The sequence below is a fragment of the Nannospalax galili genome, unplaced genomic scaffold (assembly GCF_000622305.1).
Source record: "Nannospalax galili isolate Female #2095 unplaced genomic scaffold, S.galili_v1.0 scaffold586, whole genome shotgun sequence".
NCBI lineage: Eukaryota > Metazoa > Chordata > Mammalia > Rodentia > Spalacidae > Nannospalax > Nannospalax galili.
In genome coordinates this window covers 2077919-2100731 of record NW_008355363.1, presented here as the reverse complement: position 1 = coordinate 2100731, position 22813 = coordinate 2077919, and the positions used below count along the sequence as shown (strand labels likewise).

The 22813-nt window shown below is 35.6% G+C and overlaps 1 pseudogene; it reads right to left on the bottom strand.

Moving 5' to 3' along the window:
- Positions 1-886: 886 nt before the first annotated feature.
- The window catches only part of LOC103749620, a 33410-nt pseudogene continuing 11483 nt past the window's right edge, over positions 887-22813 (bottom strand).

Sequence of the window (22813 nt, the reverse complement as noted above, 5' to 3'; positions counted from 1 at the left end):
CTGGCCGCTGAAGGCATGGCACAACATGAGTGCACCTAAATACGTGCAGGTAAAACACTCTTACACAAAAAATTAAAGATAAATAAATTTTAAAAATTGGGATTAAGTGTCTCTCATGTACATATTTTCTGTTTGACCAGTTATGGAACTCTTTAATAGTCTCCATCTATTGTGAATGAACAGAGTCTTCCAGACAGCTAGTCACTCATATGACCTCATAGCAATTGGGACTGACAGCATGCACAAGTCCAGTGCAATCTCAAATCAGACATAACCCTAGCATAGGACTGGGGAAATTGGTAAGAAATCACAACCTGACCTAAGGAACTTTAGGCAATTGGTTGTTGCTGGGACAGGGAAAGACAATGATTCACAGGGATGGAACTCATGGTGGACCCAGTGGATGGGCCTACACTGAAGGATATTTGGGGATAAAAATCACACTCACATAAGCTGTGATATACATATATATATACTATATATGAGTACATTACTGAGTATATGAAAACACAGTGATGTGTGTGTGTGTGTGTGTGTGTGTGTGTATGCACATTAAATTGAGCAAGGGACACTGGGGTGGGGGGAGTTCATCGAAATGCCACCAAACTATATTGTATGAAAATTGCAAATATTCAATAAATTTGTAACCAATATTTTTTCATACTTTTGTATATTTACTTGGAAAACAGCAAATGATTATATTTAGGAAGAAACATATTCTTTCAAGCTAAGTATCCTGTTTCTCTTTAAGTTTTCCTTCACCAAATTTAATATCAATAACTACTCTTGCTTGTAACATCATTAGTGTGGTTTTTTTTTTTTTTTTTTGCTTAAAAGTGCTTATTTTATTTTAAAAAAGAGTAAATTGTTTTCCTTCACAATACATTCATATCATGGGTATCAATCTCCTTCTTCCTCTCTCTGTAGTGCGACATGGTACAGCAGCCTTGTCAAAAAGATCTGGTCTCAGGTGCACCTGATACTCATACCACAGCATTCTAGGGGTCCTGATACAAGTGGCTCTTGTTTTCTTCTGAAGCCAACTCTGAATCTTTCGAGACTTCACCACTTTCATTCTCACCTCAAAAACTTCATGAATAGCCTTCCTAAAGCAATGAAAATTGTAGTCAATGAGCCCTTTTCTCTCAAAGCTTTCCTCTCTGACAAAGCAAATGAGCACCAGGTACTTTGTCACCTCTTTGAAATAAAGAACTGTTGTATTCAGCTTTACAATAGCTGTTGATTCCCTGTCATAGGGGGTTCCTGCTCCATCTTCTTTGAGCCCATAAATACAAGAGATGTCAATAACCACATCTATCATATCACAGCAGAGGTCATAAGTTTGCATATCTACTGGAGTACTGTCGGTTGCAATATAAATTTTACTGACCACATCAAACAGAAATGCCTTTTCAATTCCAGAATTTGAGATAAAGATGTTCAGAAAATTCTTGAGTTGGGAGCTGCAGGATGAGTTTCTGAACCACTTTACTAAAAGCTTCAAATATCAAGTGATCACATATGCTTCTCAGATAAAAGCTGAGGTGAATTTTTTCTAATCCAGCATCTGCAAGGTCATCATTTGCCCTCTGGTGAATGTCTCTTTGGGTTTAAATTTTGTGGTCATCTGATAGACCATCCACTTTGTGAATAAACACCTCAAAGTTGATGTCAGTGTTCACCTTGTAGGCCCTGGTCTCCGTAAGGTGGAGCCTGGCCAGTGCTTCGTCCTGGGAGTCAAAGACAAAGATCTGTACTCCTGTTCCTTGAAAGATCATCTCATAGCCAAATGTAGGGTCAGAAAAAAATCAATCTGTCCCAGGAAGTCCCAAATTTGAAAGTTGACAAAGGAGCTGTTGGAGACGTCTTCCCGGCAGATCTTGTTGGCGCTCTTTAGGAACAGGTGTCGTTGGGGAACACTTTGTGAAAGACGACTTTCTGAATTGATGACTTGTCGCTCCTCCTGAGACTCATGAGCAAGATTCTGGGCTTCACCTCAGTACTGAGAGGGTCACTGAAGCCCAAAACTCGGTCCTCCTCGCCGCTGTCCAGCTCAGCATCCATCCGAGGACTCGGCCCGGCCAAGTAGTCCGCAAGCCCCACTAGCTCATCCTCATCGTCCTCGTCGTCCTCGCCCTGGGGCTGTGGCTTCCCCAGCACCAAGTCCTGCGCTGGCCTGCTCCTGGGGTCTCTGCCTCTGGCAGGCTAGTGTGGTGTTCTAATTGTGATATTCTATTGTTGCATACGAAATGGAATTCTTCAATGAGAATGTTGTTCCTTTTCTGGCATTTACCTAGCAATTCAATTATTTATTTATATTAATATGTTTGTGTGGATATTTTTCTTTAGATTAAAATCCAATGCTAGTGCAATTTTTAGTTACTTAGATTCTAAAATCATTCCAGTTATTCCTTTTTGATTCTTTCTGCTTGCTTTAACATGTATGTTTTTAAAGTACTGTTTTGGGACTGTTTCCATTGGGTTGAATTATTGATCTCTTGAATCCCATCAGCTGTGATTGCCTTCAAGATATTGGACTTATTAGCATTTCCTGTTTGGGGGAGCTCAGGAGATTCAGAAGGACATGGCCTTCCAAGATTATCTGCACATCTTATGTAATTGTTGGAGTAAAGATACTTCCTTAGTCTTGCTGCCCTACAATGCTCAGGGGACTTCTCAGTGTTGCAGCTGCTTTTGATTCATGTATGTTTCTGCTGTATGTAACCACAATAAACGTGTTGCTCACGAAAGTGGACTTAGAAAGGATCTTTTTGTTTGGTGTGTGACTGACTAATCTAAATTGTGTGAATAGATATATATTGCCCTAATGAAGTTATATATTAAATGCTGTTAAATTTTGGGGGATTGATCTTTTAGGAGTTTCAATATATTTTCATTACTGAATAATTTGCACAGGTTATTTTTTATGGTTTAGACCAAGGGTCATCTTTTTTTTTTCTATATGGAACATTTTGTGGACCACATTATCACTGTCCTTACTACTCAACTCTAGAATATGATGTAAGTGTACCTGTGTTTCAATAACATTTTGTTTATAAAAATGGACAACAAGCCAGACTTAGTTCATGGTCCATAATTTGCATATTACTTGATATAGAAATAAGGAAGTACACATCACAAAGAGGCAAAGAGCTGTTGAATGTTAGCTGAGGTTCATTTGTAAGCCTGAAACCAAAGGGATCTATTACCATTTTGTTTCTTTTTCTTCTTGTGGTATTCTGTTTATGTGTATGTTACTCCTTTAGTAATTGTTCCACAGTCCCAGGATATTCTCTTCTGATATTCTTCTTTATTTTGTAATTTTGGTTTTTCCCTTTCCTTTTCAATTTTGAAGCAATCTGGTGCTGCATCCTCAAACTCAGATTTTCTTGGCCCAATTGTGCTCAATCTTCTCAAAACGCAGTTTGCATTCACATTGGTTGCTTTGGTCTCTAAACTTCTTTTGTGGTTCTTTCATACATTTTCATCTCTCTTCAATTACATTATTCATCTATATTTTCACACTGTCTACTTTACACATTTTAGGATTTTTTTAGCATGTTAATCAGTGTAGTTTTAAATTTCTGGTGTAGATCCTGTTAATACCCTTGCCATATCTGTTTTCGATGTTTGTTCTCTTTTCTCAAATTTTTTGATTTTTGCATTTTGCTGTGCTTTGTTTTATTTTGTAGTGAGGCAAGATGTGCCAGGTAAAGGGAACTGTTCTGAGCAGGCCTTTGGTTATATAAGGGATGACAAGGGCAAAACATTCTATAGTCCCACAATAACGGTTTGGCCTTTTAGTGGAATTGTGCTTCTGAGCTATAAGCTTCCTAACTTTTGCTCCGATACTTTTTTTTCCCATTAAGTTAGTTGAATATTTTACTTCCACAAGACAACTGGGTTCTCAAAGCACCCAAGAAGTTAGGTTTTGGTTTATGAGCTTTTCAAACAAAACGCAATGCAATATCCTAACACAATTCCTTTTGTCTTGTACGTACTGCATTTTCCTTAGCATTAATAACGTGAATATGGTCAGGCATCTGTAGGAATAACTCACAAATGTGTGGAATTCCTTCCTTTCTTCATGACTAGATCCCCATGGAGTTTTAACACTTAGATTTTTCCATCTTGCCTCCCAGAATTCATTACTTTAAATTTGGTTATTCCTACTTTGGAACTGGTGGCTGCAGTGGTTTCTGCTTGAGAAATTCTTCTCTGTTAATCACTGACTCCCAATTTCTGTGCATATTCCAGTCAGGGCAGCTATGTGACTTTTGTCCACATATTTCTTACAGAAGCACCCCCCAAAGGTGAATTTTCCATCTGTTCATCATTTCGGCTGTCAAAATGGAATGACTACTTCTCCTTACATGTACATCTGGAAACCATTTGAAACTGTCTATTTAAAAAATACACCTATGTTCAATATTTGTGTCATGATTGTTTATGCAAAGAAATGAATATACCATATTGCAACTCAATCAAAATGCTTCTACCATCTAAAAGCCTGCCTATTTTAGAACTTCTAATGTACCTCTGTGATCTTGCCATTTTTGAACATTCCAAAGAGTCCAAATATTTAAGAGACACTCAGAAATATGGCATAAATATCCAGAGACAGTTCAGAACTGTGCAACCATGCATTGTCAACTAATGAGAATAGTTATTTGGGGGTAAAAGAACAATGATATTTTATTTGAAAATTTGAAATAATAAGATTTGTTATTCTACTATAGTTGTATACTAAATATATAAACAATTTATATACCAGTTCTATTAAAAATAGTTGTTCTTTTACTAAATAATGAGAATTTATTATGTTCTAGAATTTGCAATAGCACTGGAGTCACAACAATTCAGAAAACAAACCACAGCTCAGGTAGACCTAGTATTCTACTGAGGAAGTAGACAGTAAAGTATAAACAAAAAATTGCAGGGTGCTATGATGAAAGCAAAAAGCAATAACTGGATAGAGACTGACAGGAGTTGGGCACACAACTATACCAAAATGTGTATCAAGAAAAACCTCTTTGAGAAAGTGATATTTTTTATTAAGAATTAGATGGTGACAGGGAGGCATATATGACAATATTTGAAAAAATATGTTCCATGAAAGGAAAAATAATAACCACAATAATGGGAAGAGTAGCATTGCTTTTGTTGTGGCCCTACGCAAATATTGCATTCAGTATTTTATAGTCATCATTTCATGTACTCCACAAACAAATATTTTTATTTATATATTATTATCTTCATTTGAAGACAGAATGCACAAATTGTAAGGAATTTGTGGAATAGTACAGTGCTGATCAGCAAGAAAACCAGGATTAAAATTTCAGCACCTTTTATGCCAAAGCCATTATTCTTATCAATGTATTATATATAGTACATAATAAGACATAATATGTTAATATCTTATTTGAAACCCCAAAGATTGTTACTTTATTGATGATAGTAATTGTAACATCAAGATTTTTTTTATTTTAAACAGTGATGAAGGGAACTGAAGAGATGGCTCAGTGGTTAAGAACACTGACTGCTCTTTCAGAGGACCTGGGTTCAGTTCCCAGAACTCACATGGCAGCTAAAAACCATCTGAAACTCCAGTTTCAGGGGATATGATGCCCTCTTCCATCCTCTTTGGGCACTGCAAATGCATACATGCAGGCAGAACACTCATACACAAAAAATTAAAACAAAACAAAATGAAACTGTGATAAATAGGAATAAGTAGTAGTTTTAAGCAGTACCTGTTAAGTCAGGAAATGTAGATTGCCCCACCAGCTTAGAGAAAAACAGCATTGGCTGATCAAAAATTCAAAAACTGGCTGTTAGCTGTGGACCTAAGCCTATTACAGGATTCAGTTAAAAAACATGAATTTGATCAAATAGTCTTTCTTGTCCTCAATTTTTTCACAATAAACATAGAAGAGAAAGGATTTCAACAAGGTAATAAGACAATATCTCAAGTGTGATAAGAGGTGAAAGTGTTATTAATGTTTTTAAAATGTTCAGGCTAAAGCAAAAGAGAATTTTCCTTTCATAAATGAAATCAGTGAAATTATGTTTCCTTGGGGAACTTCTAGTTTCTCAAAATCTTTATTCTTCTGCCTACTTCACTTCTGACTATTGCACTTTCTTTTGTTTTATAAACTTAATGAAATATGGAAAGTTTAATTCTATATCGTCTGGTGAATATGGTTTGGTCAGCATAAGTTTCATCATTGCTGTGACTTTTCCTTGTATAAATTACAGAAACAAGTGGTGTAGAAAAGTGGAGTGTGCAATTCAGCTTTAAAAAAGATCTATTGACAATGTAATTGGGATTACTAGGATTAGTCATGGAACTAAAGATTACAATGCTAATACTGACACAGAGAACTAGAGAGAAAAAAGTTCAGCATGTAATTCTAAGAATGTCATTATCATTCTAGGAATTAAATCACTCACATTCTTCCTTACTAAACCATTTAATGTTTCCTTTGGAAACATGATTTCATATCTTAATAATTGCAAATGCTATGACTTCTTTGCCTGTTGCTATTATTTGTGAATATTATCCATGTAAATTATCTTTCTTCCTTTTATAAGCCATGGAGATCTGAGTTGTGTTCAGAGCTATAAAACTTGGGGAAACGATGGTGCTTAGTAATTTAATGGATACTTCTTTGTCATGTTCCATTTCTGTAACTAGTACATGAACTGTAGCTCTTGATCCCTCTGAGCTGTTCAGAATGTGCCCACTTCTTTGTAGTCGCCTCAATCACAGTTCAAGTTCTGATTGCCTACCTGTCAGATTGGTTTGGACTGGAATAATCCAGTCCTACCAAAAAATATCATAAGGTGGAAATCTGAAGCAGAGACCAGCTATTAATCATAGCTGATGAGAAATCAACCAAGTCATGTCATCAATAACATAAAACCAAACTTGTACTCAACAAAGGCAGACTAGAGTTCTATATTTGACACACAACCAATAAAGAAAGCCCAAGTGACAAGGTCACAACACAAAAAAACAAAATTAATATAAAAATCCAAGATCATATATTCCCATCAATTCTCACCAGTCTTATAAAAGTGTTCTACAATGAGAACTTGCCAGAGGAACCCCAGGGCACTGCAAAAGAAGCAATTATAAACATGACAGAAGAGCTCAAGGACACTATAGAACATACACACACACACACATACACACACACACACAGAAACGCACACACAGAGTTGAAGGAATGCAAAGAATATATGAACGAATATATGAATATATGAGTATATATTGAAGTTCAAGAAAATCTAAATATGCTGCTGTACAAAATGACCAAAGACAATTCAGGATTTGAAAAGGGAATCCAAGAAAGAGGTAGAAATATTGAAGAAAATCCAAGCTGAGATGAAGACGGATTTGAAAAAAATCAATAAGCAAATTAGAAAAGACAGGAGAAAGTCTTATATGCAGAGTGAATTAAATAGAGAACAGAATATCAAGACTTGTAGATAAAGCTGGAGATTTATACTGCTCAACCAAAGAATATGAAAATTTGTAAAGACAAGAATCAAACATGCAGGAGCTGTGGGATACCATGAAAAGACAAAATCTACAAATTATAGTCATAGAGGAAAGAGAAGAATCTTCATTCAATGGATTGACGAGATCATCAACAGAATTAGAGAAGAAAATTCCAGTAAATTAAGGAAATACATACCTGTACAAATACAAGAAGCACACAGAACATCAAATAGGCCCTAAAAAGAAGCTCCTTATGACATGTCATAGTAAAAATAGAACAAGGAAAGGCTACTGAAAACTTCAAGAGAAAACACGTTTCATATAAGAAATCCATTAGAATAACACTTAACTTTACAATGTGAACTTTAAAAGGCAAAATAGTCTGCAGGAAAGTATTTCAAAATTTAAATGATCATTGAGGCCAAACCAGAATACTTTACCCAGAAAAACTGTCTACTGCAGTCTAAAAAGAAAGAACAATCTTCAATTATATAAATAGGTTGAAAGAATTCATGTCCAGTAAACTAGCCATAAAAAGAATATTTGAAGTGATGCAAAGTACTGAAGCAAGGAAAAACCATACTCAAGTGGCTATGTAAAGGAAACAGTAAAGCTATAATTATGGAAAATCAAAATAAGAATAAGAAGGCAAACAAAAAATAAAATGACAGTAACCAATACATATCTTTCAAAAATAATTTTAAGTATCATTTCTCCAATGAAAAGAAACAGGCTAATCAAATGAAATAAGAACAAAATGCATTTTTTGTTGCATACAAGAAATTCATTTTACCTTCAAAGGCAGGTACATTATAGTGAAAGGATAGAAAAAAAGTATTCCAAGCAATGGCACTAAGAATTAAGCAGGCTGATATTCAAATACCAGACTAAACAGACTCCAAACTAAAAACAGAAGAGATAAACTCATTTCATTCTGATGAAGCTAATAATCAACCAAGAAGACATCGCAATCATGAAATTATATATGCACCAAACTCAGATACATCCAATTACATAAAATAGTACAACTGAAATTCAAAATACAGATTAATCCTAACTTGATCAAAGTAGGTGACTTTAATACTCTGCTTTCTCCAGGACTCTGGTCATCTTGTCAAAGAGTCAACAGAAAAACATTTGAATTAAATGATATCATACATCAAATAGATCTAACACACATTTACAGAATATTCCAACCAAGGACCAACACATTGAGTTCAGCACTCAGCAGCCCATGGAAGTTTTTATTACATACATCACATACTGAGGCACAAAAAAAAAACCCTAACAAATACTAAAAATCAAAATAATTTCATGTATTATATCAGACACAACACAATAAAGCTTAAAATCAACAACAAAAGAAGCTTTAGTAACTATACAAACACATGAAGATTAAATAACAAAGACCTAAATCAAGAAAGAAAGAAATGTGCATGGCATGGTGGCACATGCATTTAATTTCAGCACTCAGGAGGTAGAAGCAGGTGAATCTCTTTGATATTAAAGACAGCCTGGTCTATATAGAGTTCCAGCCAACTTGGTCTATAAGTGTAACCTGTCATCTCAAGAAAGAAAGAAAGAAAGAAAGAAAGAAAGAAAGAAAGAAAGAAAGAAAGAAAGAAAGAAAGAAAGAAAGAAAGAAAGAAAGGAGAGAAAAATATTCTTGGAACTAGATGAAAATGAGAATAGAGGACAGCAAAATCTCTGGGACACATTACAATTAATCATAAGAGGGAGCTTTACAGTTCCAAGTACCTAGATCAGAAAGCCAAATAAAAGCACAAGTAAATGACTTAAAGAGAGAACTCTTGAATCTGGAGAAACAAGAACAAACCAAATCCAAACATAGCAGATGAGAAAAAATAATAAAATTCAGAGCAGAAATCAATGAAGTATAAAAAGCAAACAATACAAGGAATTAATAAATCCAAGAGTTAGTTCTTTGAAAAGATAAACAAAATAGACCTCAGATCAGTTAAAAAAAAAGATAAACAGCTCATCTAAATCAAGAAACATAGATTTGTAAATAGAAACATAACAAAGGACACGTAAGTCATCCAGGACCTTATAATGAGTTACTTTAATAGCCTATACTACATTAAATTATAAAATTTGAAAGAAATGAATGAATTTTTAGATTCAATCAAAGCACCAAATTTAAATCAAGAAGGGATAAACAACTTAAACCTACCCATTAAAAATATGGAGATTGAAATAGTAATAGAAAAATCTACTCATTAAATAAATTCCAGATTCAGATGGATTCACAGCAGAATTTTACCAGACCTTTAAAGAACTATAAACAAGACTGGTTTAAGTTATTTTAAAAAGATAGAAACAAAAAGAACTTCTAAACTCTTTCTCTGAAGCTAGTGTTACTTTAATATCCAAATCATGTTTAGACACAGATAAAGGAAACTACAGATCAATGTCTCTAATGAAGACAGTTGTAAAATTTCTCAATAAAGTGCTTGCAAACTGCAAACAGACACAAATCCATAAAATTTGATCAAGTTAGTTTATTTCAGAGATGCAGGGTTGGTTCAATACACCATAGTCAATAAATGTAATAAATCATATAAACAGACTTAAAGACATAAATTACATGACCATCTCAATAGACAGAGAAAAAATTTTGAGAAAATCCAATATGCCATCATGATAAAAGTCCTAGAGGCAATTGGTCTGGAAGAAACAGACCTCAACATAATTAAGGCTATATACAACAAACTCATACCCTATATAAATAGAGAAAAAATTGAAGCACCACAATCAAAATCAAGAATGAAAAATGGCTGTCCACTATCCCTACTCCTTTTCTACATAGTGCTTCAAACCCTAGCTAGAGCAAGAAGATAATAAAAGGAGATTAAATTGTACTTACAGGAAAAAGTCAAATAAACCCTATTTGGTGATTATATGATTTTATAATAAGAGATTCCCAAAATTCTACCACAAAGCTTTGAGAAATTACCATTTTCAGCAAGTGGCAGGACACGAAATCAGTGTACAAGATTCACTAGCCTTTTTATATATCAATAACAAGATGTCAGAGAAAGAGATCATGAAAACACTTCTTTCACACTAGGACAAAAAATATCTAGGAATAAACATAACCAAAGGAGTTATAGATCTAATTAATGAGAACTTTAAATCCTTAAAGAGATTGAAGAAGACATCACAAGCTGGAAAGAACTCCAGTGCTCATTGATTAACAGAATTAATATTATGAAAATGTCATCTTACCAGAAGTAATTTACAGACTCAAAGCAACCTCAATCAAAATACTCATGACACTTTTCACAGAAATAGCAAAACCTTCCCAATCTTCATACGGAACCAGAAAAGACCCCAGGTAGACAAAGTAATTGTGAGCAAAAAGAACAAGCTGAAGGGATTATCATATCAGGTTTCAAACAACATTACAGAACTATAGTCTTAAAACAGCATGATACTGTAAAACAGTCAAGCATGTAGACCAATGGACAAAAGAGAAGACACAAACATGGTGCATGCAATTACAGTCACCAGATATTTGAAAAAATTCCCAAGACTACTCACTAGAGGAAAGACACCATCAACAAATGATGCTAGAAAACCTGATCTCCACATGTAGAATGATTATACATGCCTGTATATTACCCTGTATGAAAATAAACTCCAGATGAATCAAAGACCTCAATATGAAAACTAAGATGCTGAAACAGTTAGGTGAAATCATGGGTAGTACCCAACAAGCTATAGATGGAGGAAAGGACTTTCTAAATCATACTTCATTTGGCAAGGACGTTAAAGTCAACATTCTACAAGTGGGATTTCATTAAACTACAAAGCCTCTGTACAGCAAAAGAGTCAGTTCATCTAGTAAAGGGGAAACTCAAAAAGTGGGAAAGGATCTTTTTCAGCTATACATCTTACAGAGGATTAATTTCCAGAATATGCGAACAATTCAAAAAACAAAGAATCAAGAAACATATGACTCAATTGAAAAAAAAACTGGCCTACCAATCTGAATGAAGCATTCTCAAAAGAAGAAATGAAAATGGCTGAGAAATTTCCTTAAAAGTGCACAACATCCTTATAAATTAGGGAAATGCAAATTAAGACTAATTTATAATTTCATCATACCCGTCAGTATGGCTAAAATAATGATAATAAATGACAACACACACTGGTGAGCATGTGGGGAAAGAAACTCTCATTCACTACTGGTGAATGGAGATCAGTGTGTAGAATTCAGGAAAACTAAAAACAGATCTACCATGTGATCCTGTTGTACCACTCCTTGAGATAATCCTCAAATGACTCAATATCCTCTTGCAGAGGTACTTGTTCAACCATGTTAGATGCTACCCTTTTCATAACAGCTAGGTGATGTAAACAAACTAAATGTCCCTCAACTGATGATAATGAAAATGAAAGACAGTTTAGACTATGGATTTCTGCTCAGAGGTAAAGAAAAACTAAATCATGACATTTGCAGGTAAATGCATAGAACTAGAAACTGTCATACTAAGTAAGGTAGCCCAGATACAAACAAAACAAGCGATGCATGTTCTCTTTCATTTGTGGATAGTAGCTCAAAATCCTTACATGTATATGTAAGGATATAACCACAGAAGCCAAGAAAGTGGAAAGTAACCAACAGGTAAAGGGGAAGCAGTGTCTGAGAAAGAGGGCGTACTTGGAAATAAGAGTCATACAGGGCAAAGTGAGGAAAGGGATAAAGGGATGATACTTACCTGGAGGGGGAGGTGGGAGGGCTGTACTGGGGGAGAGAGAGAGAGAGAGAGAGAGAGAGAGAGAGAGAGAGAGAGAGGTTTAGACAGTGTGAAAAACTAAAGGAAATTATTTTTAGTAGGTGTACTGAAAAATACACATACAATATCTTGTGACAGTATTTGTGTACTAAAAGCTATGTAACAAAAATCATAGTTATAGAGAAGGGAAACTTAGTAATACAGGCTACTACCACAGCCTTTGATTGCCTTCCAGAACTGTATGGTAAGACCATATTGTTGAAGACATAACATAGTTTTGGCACTGGATTGGAGTAATCCAGTTGGCACTGACCTGGAGGCTCCTTTCTGAAAACTAACTCTCACAGTATCAGAAGGTTCTAGGTAAGCTGCCAAGGGAGAAAAGCAATCAGTGATCCTACCCAGCTAAAATTCTACAAACCACAACTATGACCAGCCTAACAAATGCTATCTATTTGTGCAGTAGTGGCACTTTAATTTTGGGAATAATCAGCAGCTGTGTAATAGGACATTGGGTCCGATTAATAAGAGGGAAATCAATTACAACAGTATGGTGCTGTAAACACAGACATGTACATATAGCTGCAGAGGTTAGTTAGCTAAGGGTTAGTGATTTAGTTAACTAGCCAATGAATTCTAGACAAGATAGGGAAGCAGCACCACTGAAATCTTCACAGCATGGTAGTCTAATGAGATCTTCATAATGACACACCCAATTGACATGCCAAGATGGACGGGGGAGATATCACAGGGTCCCACATTAAGATGAAGAGCTACAGGCAATCAATGCATGCTGTGGGAGGGAGAATCACTTTTCACAAGGGACTAGCTCCCTTGAGAAGTTATCTAACCCCAACTGAGCAGCCCTAAATATAAGTACAAAGGAATACCACTAAATAGACTTGGACTCAGTGCTATATATATATATAATATGTATATTAAAATATATAAAGGAAAATATTATCATTAATTTTTAATGTACTCATGTATCTCATTTCAACTTCCGTCTTAGACTAAGGATAGTGAATTCATGAATTTGAACTCTTCTTTAGAGTTTAAAATTTCATCTTCTAGCAGTAAGCCAGTTTATTCAATGTTATATGTTGTTTTATAGATTTTCTGTATGTGAACTGAATGATGGTCCCACTCTCAGGTTGATACCATTAGAGACTTGACTCTACATTTTCTTAACTAATTAAATTCTATCATTGATATTTACTCATAAAATGATATATAGCCATCTTGTATAGGCAAGATAATAGAGATAACTTTAAGAGAAAAATAATAATGGTATTGGAAAGAATCATGAAGGCCACAGGATTCACTTTGTCTCTGAATTATATCCTCCCTGCATGTCTGAAATGGAAGAGTGAAAATGAAATTTTATTGAGTCCTATTTAGGATACAATATTCATTTTAAACTGTGTCACAAGCTATCCTTTTAGGGTTTTGTTGTTGGCATTGTTGTTTTAGTTGGGCTGATCTTTTATTTATACCACTGTATGAAATTTATATGTTAACTGTAGAAAACAAATGTTTTAATGTACTGTTCTATCTAGGAATGTAAAATATTCAATTTACTCCAAGTATTTCTATTTTTAAAAAAAAATATTTTATTATTTTTATTTTATGTGTATACGTGTATTGCCTACATGTAGGTAAGTGCACCCGTTTCATGCAATGCCCACGGAGGAAAGAAGAGACTGTCGGATCCCCTGGAACTAGAGTTCCATACAGTTAGCTTCCATGTGGGTGCTGGGATTAGAACCTGGGTCTTCTGTAAGAACAGACAGTGTTCTTAACCACTGAGCCATCTCTCCAGCCCCAAATATTTTATGTATTATTTTTGTTTTATGTGTATGCATGTGTTGCCTGCATGTAGGTAAGTATACCTGAGTTGTGCAATGCCCTGGGTGGACAGCAGAGGCTGTTGGATCCCCTGGAACTGGAATTACAGACAGTTGTTAGCTGACATGTGGGTGCTGGGATTTGAACCTGGGTCTTCTGCAAGATCAGTCAGTGTTCTTAACTGCTGAGCCATCTCTCCAGACCCCAAATATTTTTATTTTTATTATATTTTATTGGGTTTTTAAGAATTTCATAAAATGTATTTTGATCATATTTAGATCTCTTCTCTATGTCTCCTCAAACCCATCCCATGTCCCTGCTCCCTATAAGTTTAATTTGCATCTCCAAATTCTCTGTGGTGTGGTTTCATCCACTGGAACATGTTTAACCTACCAAGCATCACACCCTTAAAGGAAAGTAACTCTCCCAATCCCAGCAGGTATCAAATGCCAGGAAACACTCAGCTAGGGCTGAGGCTTCTTTTCCACCTCTCCACTCCATTGTAGCATTTTGGTTGACTTGGGCTAGCACAGATAATGTGAATATTGTAACAAGTGTTTTGGGTTCATATGTGCAACTCTCTTGTTGTGTCCCCAAAACACGATTTCCTTTTATTCATCCACCCAATTTGGCTCTTACAATCTTTTTCCCCATAGTCTGCAATGACCCCTGAACTTTGATAGGCAGTAGTAGTTTTGATATAGGTGTCCCATTTAGAGCTAAACTCTCTGCAGTCTCTTATTTTCTTCACACTGACCAGTTGTGGATCTCTTTGTAAATCACTTTCTTAAGAAGCTTCTCTGTTGAGAGTTGAGAGATGCATTAATCTATAGGTATAAAGATAAGTCCTTAGGATTTGGTGTCTCATTTAAAGCTGAGTATGAATCATATGAAGTTTCAATAAGTTTAGATTCCTATGGGGTTTCAAATAATATATACCTTTACAAGCCAAATAAACTCATTAGGATTAAAAAAAAAAAGAAGAAGAAAAACAGAGCTAAACAAATCCTTTGGTCTTTGATTTCTTATTCCTATTTTTCCCCCTTGAACTTCATTTATATATATTTATGTAACCTGCTTCAAGTTATTTTTGGAAAAAAATGTGTTAAAATTGCCTCTCTTTGGAAAAATAATAATAATATCTTTATTCAGATTGATGTTACAAATATTATCTGATATGGAAAATCCAGTCCTAGAAATATAATACCTGGAGTTTGAATACATACATACATTTTGAGTACAGTTATATCAACAATAGAGGCTCTACATCAAACGTTATTATATCATGAGAATGAGCACAGACAGTAAAGTCTATGGAAAAAAAAAGTCTTTTAGAGATTGGTGCTTGGCTGTATCACTTCATAGCTCTATGAATGCATTCAAATACTTGCTCATGTTTTATATTTATTTATGAAACACACACATCTGCTACAGCGTGCACATAGAGGTCAGATGACAGTCTGCAGCACTTATTTCCTTCTTTCCACCATGTGGATTCTTGGGATTGAGCTCCAATTTTCAGGCATCGTAGCAGGTACTTCTATGCACTGAGTCACCTTGCCAACCCAATACTTGCTCATTGTTATGTCATGATTTATCTATAAATAGTGCATAATCACTGTTGCTATCTATTATATAGTTCAGTTTTTTCTGTCTTACCTACTATGAAGATTTCATAATCGTCATTATTGAATACTTTATAGAGAAATTGATTATGAAAACAAGCTTTTTATACCTTAATGTCCAAGAAAGCATGAGTTTTTATGTTCTTCAGCCAACATGGTATTTCCTGGAAGGTTATAAAGGGAAGGAGATGACAGTTTTAAAGAAAATGTAAGTTGATCTCAAAACAATGAGGAATCTGAATATTTCACAAGTCTGTGCATGAGGAGCTCAAACACCATATCCACAGGCTTTCCACTCTGACATCAAACTCAAGAAAGAAAGAAAAAGAATGTTTGATTAGTTTGGATAGAGTTGTGGTTTTGCTGTCCTTGGGCTGGGTAAGATAAAGTACATTGACGGTTCCACCCAGTCTGCCTCCAACAGTGGCTGTGCATTTTCCAAAGGAAAGAGGGAAAAATATGCTAGGTTAATGAAAGTGCAAATGTCCACTAAATTATGTCTTTAAATAAGCTGAATTTGACTTGGTAATTTGATACGGTAAAAGCAAGTGCGAATGTCCTTGTTTGGCAGGTATGTGCACCAAGTTTAATCATAAGGAAACACAAAAGAATTTAAGACTCCCTTGATTATAGAATATTAACTTTCACAGCATAGGTTACCATTTAAAAGTTGTTAAACATACTTAACGTATTTATGTTCTGCAGATTTTTTTCTTAAACATTCATATCCTATCAGTGAAATATGAAATTACTCTATCATCCTTTTCCTTTTTACCTTCTCATATCCTATATTATACCTAATCATTGGCTTAGTCTTGATTCACTTGCCAATCCCTTTTATTCCATGCCATATATGAGAGGTTTTAAGCACAAAGAAAAGATCAAGTGTACAAAAATTCAGATATACAGAAATCAATAGATTAGAATTAATTTCGAATTGATTGCTTGGAAATTTAGAGTTTGTAAAGTTCAAGATCTTTAAATGTGTACATGATATGTAGGCATTGAGAGACACTGTAAGACAGATTCAATGTACTAGGTACTTGACAACAGTCTTTTCAAATAAGATATAAAGAATGAAAGGAACAGATGTGTTCTTTTGTGATGCAGTCACATAAACCCATTCTGTGCAATTTTGGCAAAAAACACATTATATAATCGCTAGAAACAATGGTATGTTTATATGACTATGGTTCCATATAAACATTTTATTAGAATACAATATCATGCCTCTAAATGGAATTGAATCTCTACCAAGAGTCTAGTGAAAAGGAAACCAATAGTCTCTGTCAGTCCTAGTGTCCCAACTTACTGTAAGGTTCTGAGTTACTTTGAGTCTCAGCTTCATCATGCAAAATGTAAATAGCAATTCCTTTCTCAAATGGATTATATTAGTTACTTTGATCATTGTTGTGACAAAACTCTTAATCAGTGAAATTAAAGAAGGGAATGGATTTTGACTCACAGTTCCAGGGTACAATTTATCATGGCAAGAAGTCATGGTAGCAGGAGTTTGAAGCATATAACCACATTGTGTCATTGTCAAGAGGAAAGTAGAAGTGAATGTTGGTGCTCAAGTTGTTTTATCTTTGTTATACAGTGCAGGAGAGCAATTTGTGGAATAATGCTCTCCACATTTAGGCTAGGTCTTCCCAACTCAGTGAACCCAATCTAGAAATTCTCTCACAGACCTGCCCAGAGATTTGTCTCAGGTGCTTTTAAAACCTGTTGAAAAGTTAACTATCACTGTGGTTGTGAAGATAGGACCTGATCTTCTGTTTAAATTTCCAACAACAGTGTTTGGCACATTTTTGAAAACCACTGTTGATTTCTCTAAGAAGTGTAGATTCTATGCCATTGAACAGGAATGAAATGAAACTTAAGACTGCACTTGAAATATTCTTTCAATCATTGTTCTTCAATCATTATAGCTATAGGTTTTCATGGTTGTGATAGAATGGTGACCTCATTTGAAGATAGCCAGGCAGATTTATTTTAACAGAACTCTGTGTACAAGTATTCTGAAAATAAAAGGATTTAGTAAATAGCTCACTCTTGTCCACCTGGTAAATCTAGTCAGCCTTTCTAGGGGCCTTTGTTTTAGGAAGGTCAGCTCTTCCTCATCTAGCAGCCTGTATACAGATGCCAAGGATCTGAATGCAACCGGCCATTACTAGTAATAATCAGATACAAACAGATTAGAGACGCATGCACCAAGATAAGTGTTATTAGTAAAAACAATGAGTCTTTCTGTAAGAAGCAGTATATTTTGAAATGAAATGGAGATCTTTTTTAAAGGTTAAAAACACATTCAATTTTATGTCTTACAGGGTTTATACTGAGTTCAATATTGTATAACTGTGTTAATTCAACTGTAAACCTAAAAATTTTATAGCCACTTTTGAAAGGGATGTATCTTTGCTCTGGAAATTGTTACTGAGTATGTTAAAGCTGTGATGAAATACTTCTAAAAAAAATTAGTTCACACAAGGCACAATGATGCTTGAAAAAGCAGATTTCAAGTTCTATACTGCTCTCTGACAAAATTTTGTTTGTGTGATGATTTGAATGAGAATGTCCCTCATGGGCTCCAAGTATTTTGTCTCCAGTTGGTGGCACTGTTCTGGGAGGTTTTGGAAGGTGTGGCCTTGCTGGAGGAAGAAAGATACCAGGAGAGGGCTTTGAGAGTTCTTAAGCCTTAGGGAATTTCCAGTCATTCTCTACTTCCTGTAATTGTTTGAAGATGTGAGCACTCCTATTTTTGCTCTGGCTAATTCTTCCACCATGCCTCCCTGTCATGATGGACGCTTGCCCCCTTTGGAACCTTAAGCTGAATAAACTCTTCCCTCTATAAGTTTCCTTGGTCGTAAAGTTTTATCACAGCAACAGAAAAGTACCTAATACAGAAGATGGTACCAGAATCGTGAGGTATTGCTGTGACATACCTACCCATGTCAGTTTGGGGAGGAAAATTGAAGACTTTGGAAGTTTGGAATAGAAAAGAAGTTGAATGCTGTAAGCAGAGCTTAATGAGCCATTTTAATAAGAGCCTGGAAGAAAGTAGTGCTGAGAGTAAAGTAGTTCCACGGGATTATAAGGATTTAAGCAACAATTGAGATATTTTGGCAACTAGCCTGACTGTAGTCTTCCCATAGTCTAAAAGCTTGCCTGAGGCTATGTTGAAAAGTAATGGACTAATTTCTTTGACAGAGGACGTTTCAAGATAGCCTACCACAAAAATGATGGCATGACTGTTGATGGTGAATATTATGCAGATCTTCAGTGAAAAAGAGCAAGTGTGACAGAGAAATGCAAAATGTACAATTTGGAGGGTAAAAGAGCACTAGGACTCTATATAAGGTTGGAGTGAAGGTATATACTGAAGGAAAGGCTCTCATTGATATTGAGATTAAAGTGCTTATGGAGCCACATAGAGATTTGCACTTAAACAATGGAAGAAGTATCCTCAGGGCAAGACCACATCCAATTAAGCTTCCAACCTGTAAAAGGAAGATAAGGGAGGGATTTTTCTATTCCTAGAAAAACCACAGCATAGGAAAGTTGTTGTTAATGTGGATTAAATGAGCAGGAGTCCATCCCAGGCTGGCATCTGAACTTGACAGTGTTCATCACATAGTGCTGGTTTTACAGGCATTAAATACATATGAGTGAAGCAATGCTGAGTGTGCTGGATAGCTTTAGTGTCAACTTGACACACCTGGGTTGAGGGATCCTCAGTTGGGGAATTTCCTCTATTGGACTGGCCTGTGGCCATGTCTGAGGGGCATCTTCTTGATGAGTGATGTGGGAGGGCCCAGACCACTGTGGGTGGTGCCACCCATGGGCAGGTGGGCCTGTGTTGCATAAGAAAGCAGGCTGAGCAGGGACCAGGGGAGCAAGCCAGTAGGCAGTATCCCTCTATGGCCTATACTCCAGCTCCTGCTTCCAGGTTCCTGCCCTGAGTTCCTACCTTGGGCTCCCTGATGAACTGCAACCTGGGAGTTGTAAGCTGAATAAACCCTTTCCTCCCCATGTTGGTATTGGTCAGAGTATTTTGTCACAGCAATGAAGAACAAACTAAGACAGAAAGTATATACTGAAGGAAAGGCTCTCATTTATAATGAGATTAATGTGCTTATGGAGCCACATAGGGATTTGCACTTAAACAATGGAAGAAGTATCCGCAGGGCAAGGCTATATCCAACTAAGCTTCCAACCTGTAAGAGGAAAATGAGGGATGGATTTTCTATTCCTAGAAAAACCAGAGCATAGGAAAGTTGTTGTTAATGTGGATGAAATGAGCAGGAGTCCATCCCAGGCTGGCATCCGAACTTGGTAGTGTTCATCACATAGTGCTGGTTTTACAGGCATTAAATACCTGTAAAGGAATACTGAGTTCTCCTCCATTGTTTCAGAGGGGCTGAGCCATCCAAGCACTTTGGAAGAAAAGTCCCAGAAAACAGACATGGAGCTACTGGATTTTCTGTTTTCCCTGCTGGTTTTAAGTCTTATTTTGATTCAGTATTTCCTCAGTATGTCCCCATTCCTCCATTTTGGAGTGGGACTGTATATTCAGTCCCATTGTATGTTGGAAATGTATAATTTGTCTTTTGATTTTACAGGGACTTGCAATTAAGAGAGTTAAGAGAGTACCTTGAGTCTCAAAAGAGACTTTGAACTATGGACTTTGAATAGTATTGAGACTGTTAAAGACTATGGGGAATTATAAGGTTGAACTAAATGCAGCTTGAATTTAATATGGTCATATTTCTATGGGGTTTGGAGTGTGGAATGTGATGGTTTGAAAGTTGGTGGTGCTGTTTGGTGCTGTTTGGTGAGGTTTTAGAAGGTTTTAGATGGCCTTGCTGGAGGAAGCATGACACTGGGGGATAGGATTAGAGAGTTCTTAAGCCATGAGGAATTTGTAGGCCCTCTCCGCTTCCTGTGCCTGCTTAAAGATGTGACCTCTCCTCTTTCTGCTACAGCCACCTTTGCCACCATGCTTCCCTGCCATGATGACCTTTTGACCCATAAGCTAAATAAACTCTACCTTCTATAAGTTCCCTTGGTCATGGTGTTTCATCACAGCAACAGATAAGTAACTAATAGTTTACAATAGTAATTTTATTCCTATGTTAGTGAGACAAGGTCTAGCTATGAAGCCCAAGGTGACCTTAAACTCAATATTTTCCTACCTCAGTTTCCCAAATGCTGGGATTTCAGGCATACAGCCACCATGCTTAGAATCATTTTTACTTTATAAATATGGTACATTGAATCTAGCTTCTTACTTTTCCATAACAGTCCCCAAATGCTATCCTCAATACAGTAATCCATATATTTTATTCTTTCATAACTAATTATGTTTATTGCTCTCTTTCACAGTGCAACTAAACAATTATTTGCATAACTAATTATGTTTAGTGTCTTCTTTCCATTGAAATTTTTCAAAGTACTGTATGTACTTTTAAACAACAGCATAAAATGATCATTTAAATGATCTCTAGATTACATGCTTTAAAAAAATGAGAGAGATAGTGCTCTGCTACTAGACTCAGGAGGCTTGCAGATATTATTTTAATAGCAGGAAGAAAGCATTGCTTAGGTTTGCAGTGTATGACAGCTACAGAAATTAATTTATTTCTTTCTAAATTTTCAAATGTTCAGAAATAAGCTAATCCTTTAGTCTTTACAACGTTACCACATAAGAAACACTTCCATGATGCATGAGGTCATCTGAAATATATTAGAGTATTTGAAAATCATGGAGACACTTAGAACAAACTCCATCACACTAACAGAATGCACTCAGTACGATAACCACCAATGATTTCAATGCAGCACTTAGCACTTTTAATTGTTTTAAGCATTCTGTATGTCTGTGTACTTCTATTAATTTTGTTTTTTACTTTGAAATTATTTAAAATATTAAAATACTGTAGCAACATACAATGCCAGCCCAACCAAGAAGGTCCAACTCATTCACAAAACCTATACAGAAAAACACATTATTAGTGAGTGTTCAAAAATAGAAACAAATTTGTATGGTGGCTTACACTTACAATTGCAGCACATGAGAGACTGAGGCAAAAGAACGAACATGAGTCTGAGCTAGACTGGGTTCCATAGTAATTTCCATGATCATTTGTCATAATGATTGAGACCATGTCTCAAATAAAATAAAACAATTAAATTTTTTTGAACTTCATATGTTTTACATACGAAAAGGAAAAGACAGTAAAACAGAAGTTTTATAGTTTTAAAGTTTAATAGTAAATAAAATTTGATTAAATAATTTCTTTAAAAAGTATTTTCTGGGACTGGAGAAATGGCTCAGAAGTTAAGAACACTGGTTGTTCTTGCAGAAGACCCAGGTTCGAATCCTAGCACCCACATGGCAGCTAACAACTGTCCATAACTCCAGTTCCAGGGAAACTGAAAGCCTCTTCTGTCCTCCACAGGCATTGCATGACACAGGTGCACTTACCTACATGCAGGCAATACACACATACACATAAAATAAAAATAATAAATCAAATATTTTAAAAACGATTTACTATATTTCTTGAGAAAATAAATTAAAGCTTATTTCATTATTAAACACTGAATACAAGTCAAAACAACACCGCAGAACTCCTGAAGACAAAATCAATCTGGCCTCAACAATATAAAATCAAAAGAGAGAACCAGAAGCTTAGACGAACCAGCTCTTCATACCCAAAAAGTAAACCACAAAGACACATAAAACTCAAAAATAAAAGAAGCAGAACTAAAAACTTGAAGGCCCGAGTATCACACAAGATTCAGAAACTACAAAAGAAATTCACATGTCAAAATCACAGAGAAAAAATAATAACATGAAAAACCAAAATAACATATCCCCACCAAATACCAGTAATCCTCTAGAGGAGCACAATGAGAATCCCCTAGAGACAATGCAGGACATGGAACTCAAAAGAACAATGATGAATATGAGAAAAGAAATCAGTGAATTTAAAGAACACACAAACAAGGTAATCATAGAGCTGAAGGAAGATAGGGATAAACTTCTGAATGAATTCAGAAAAGAG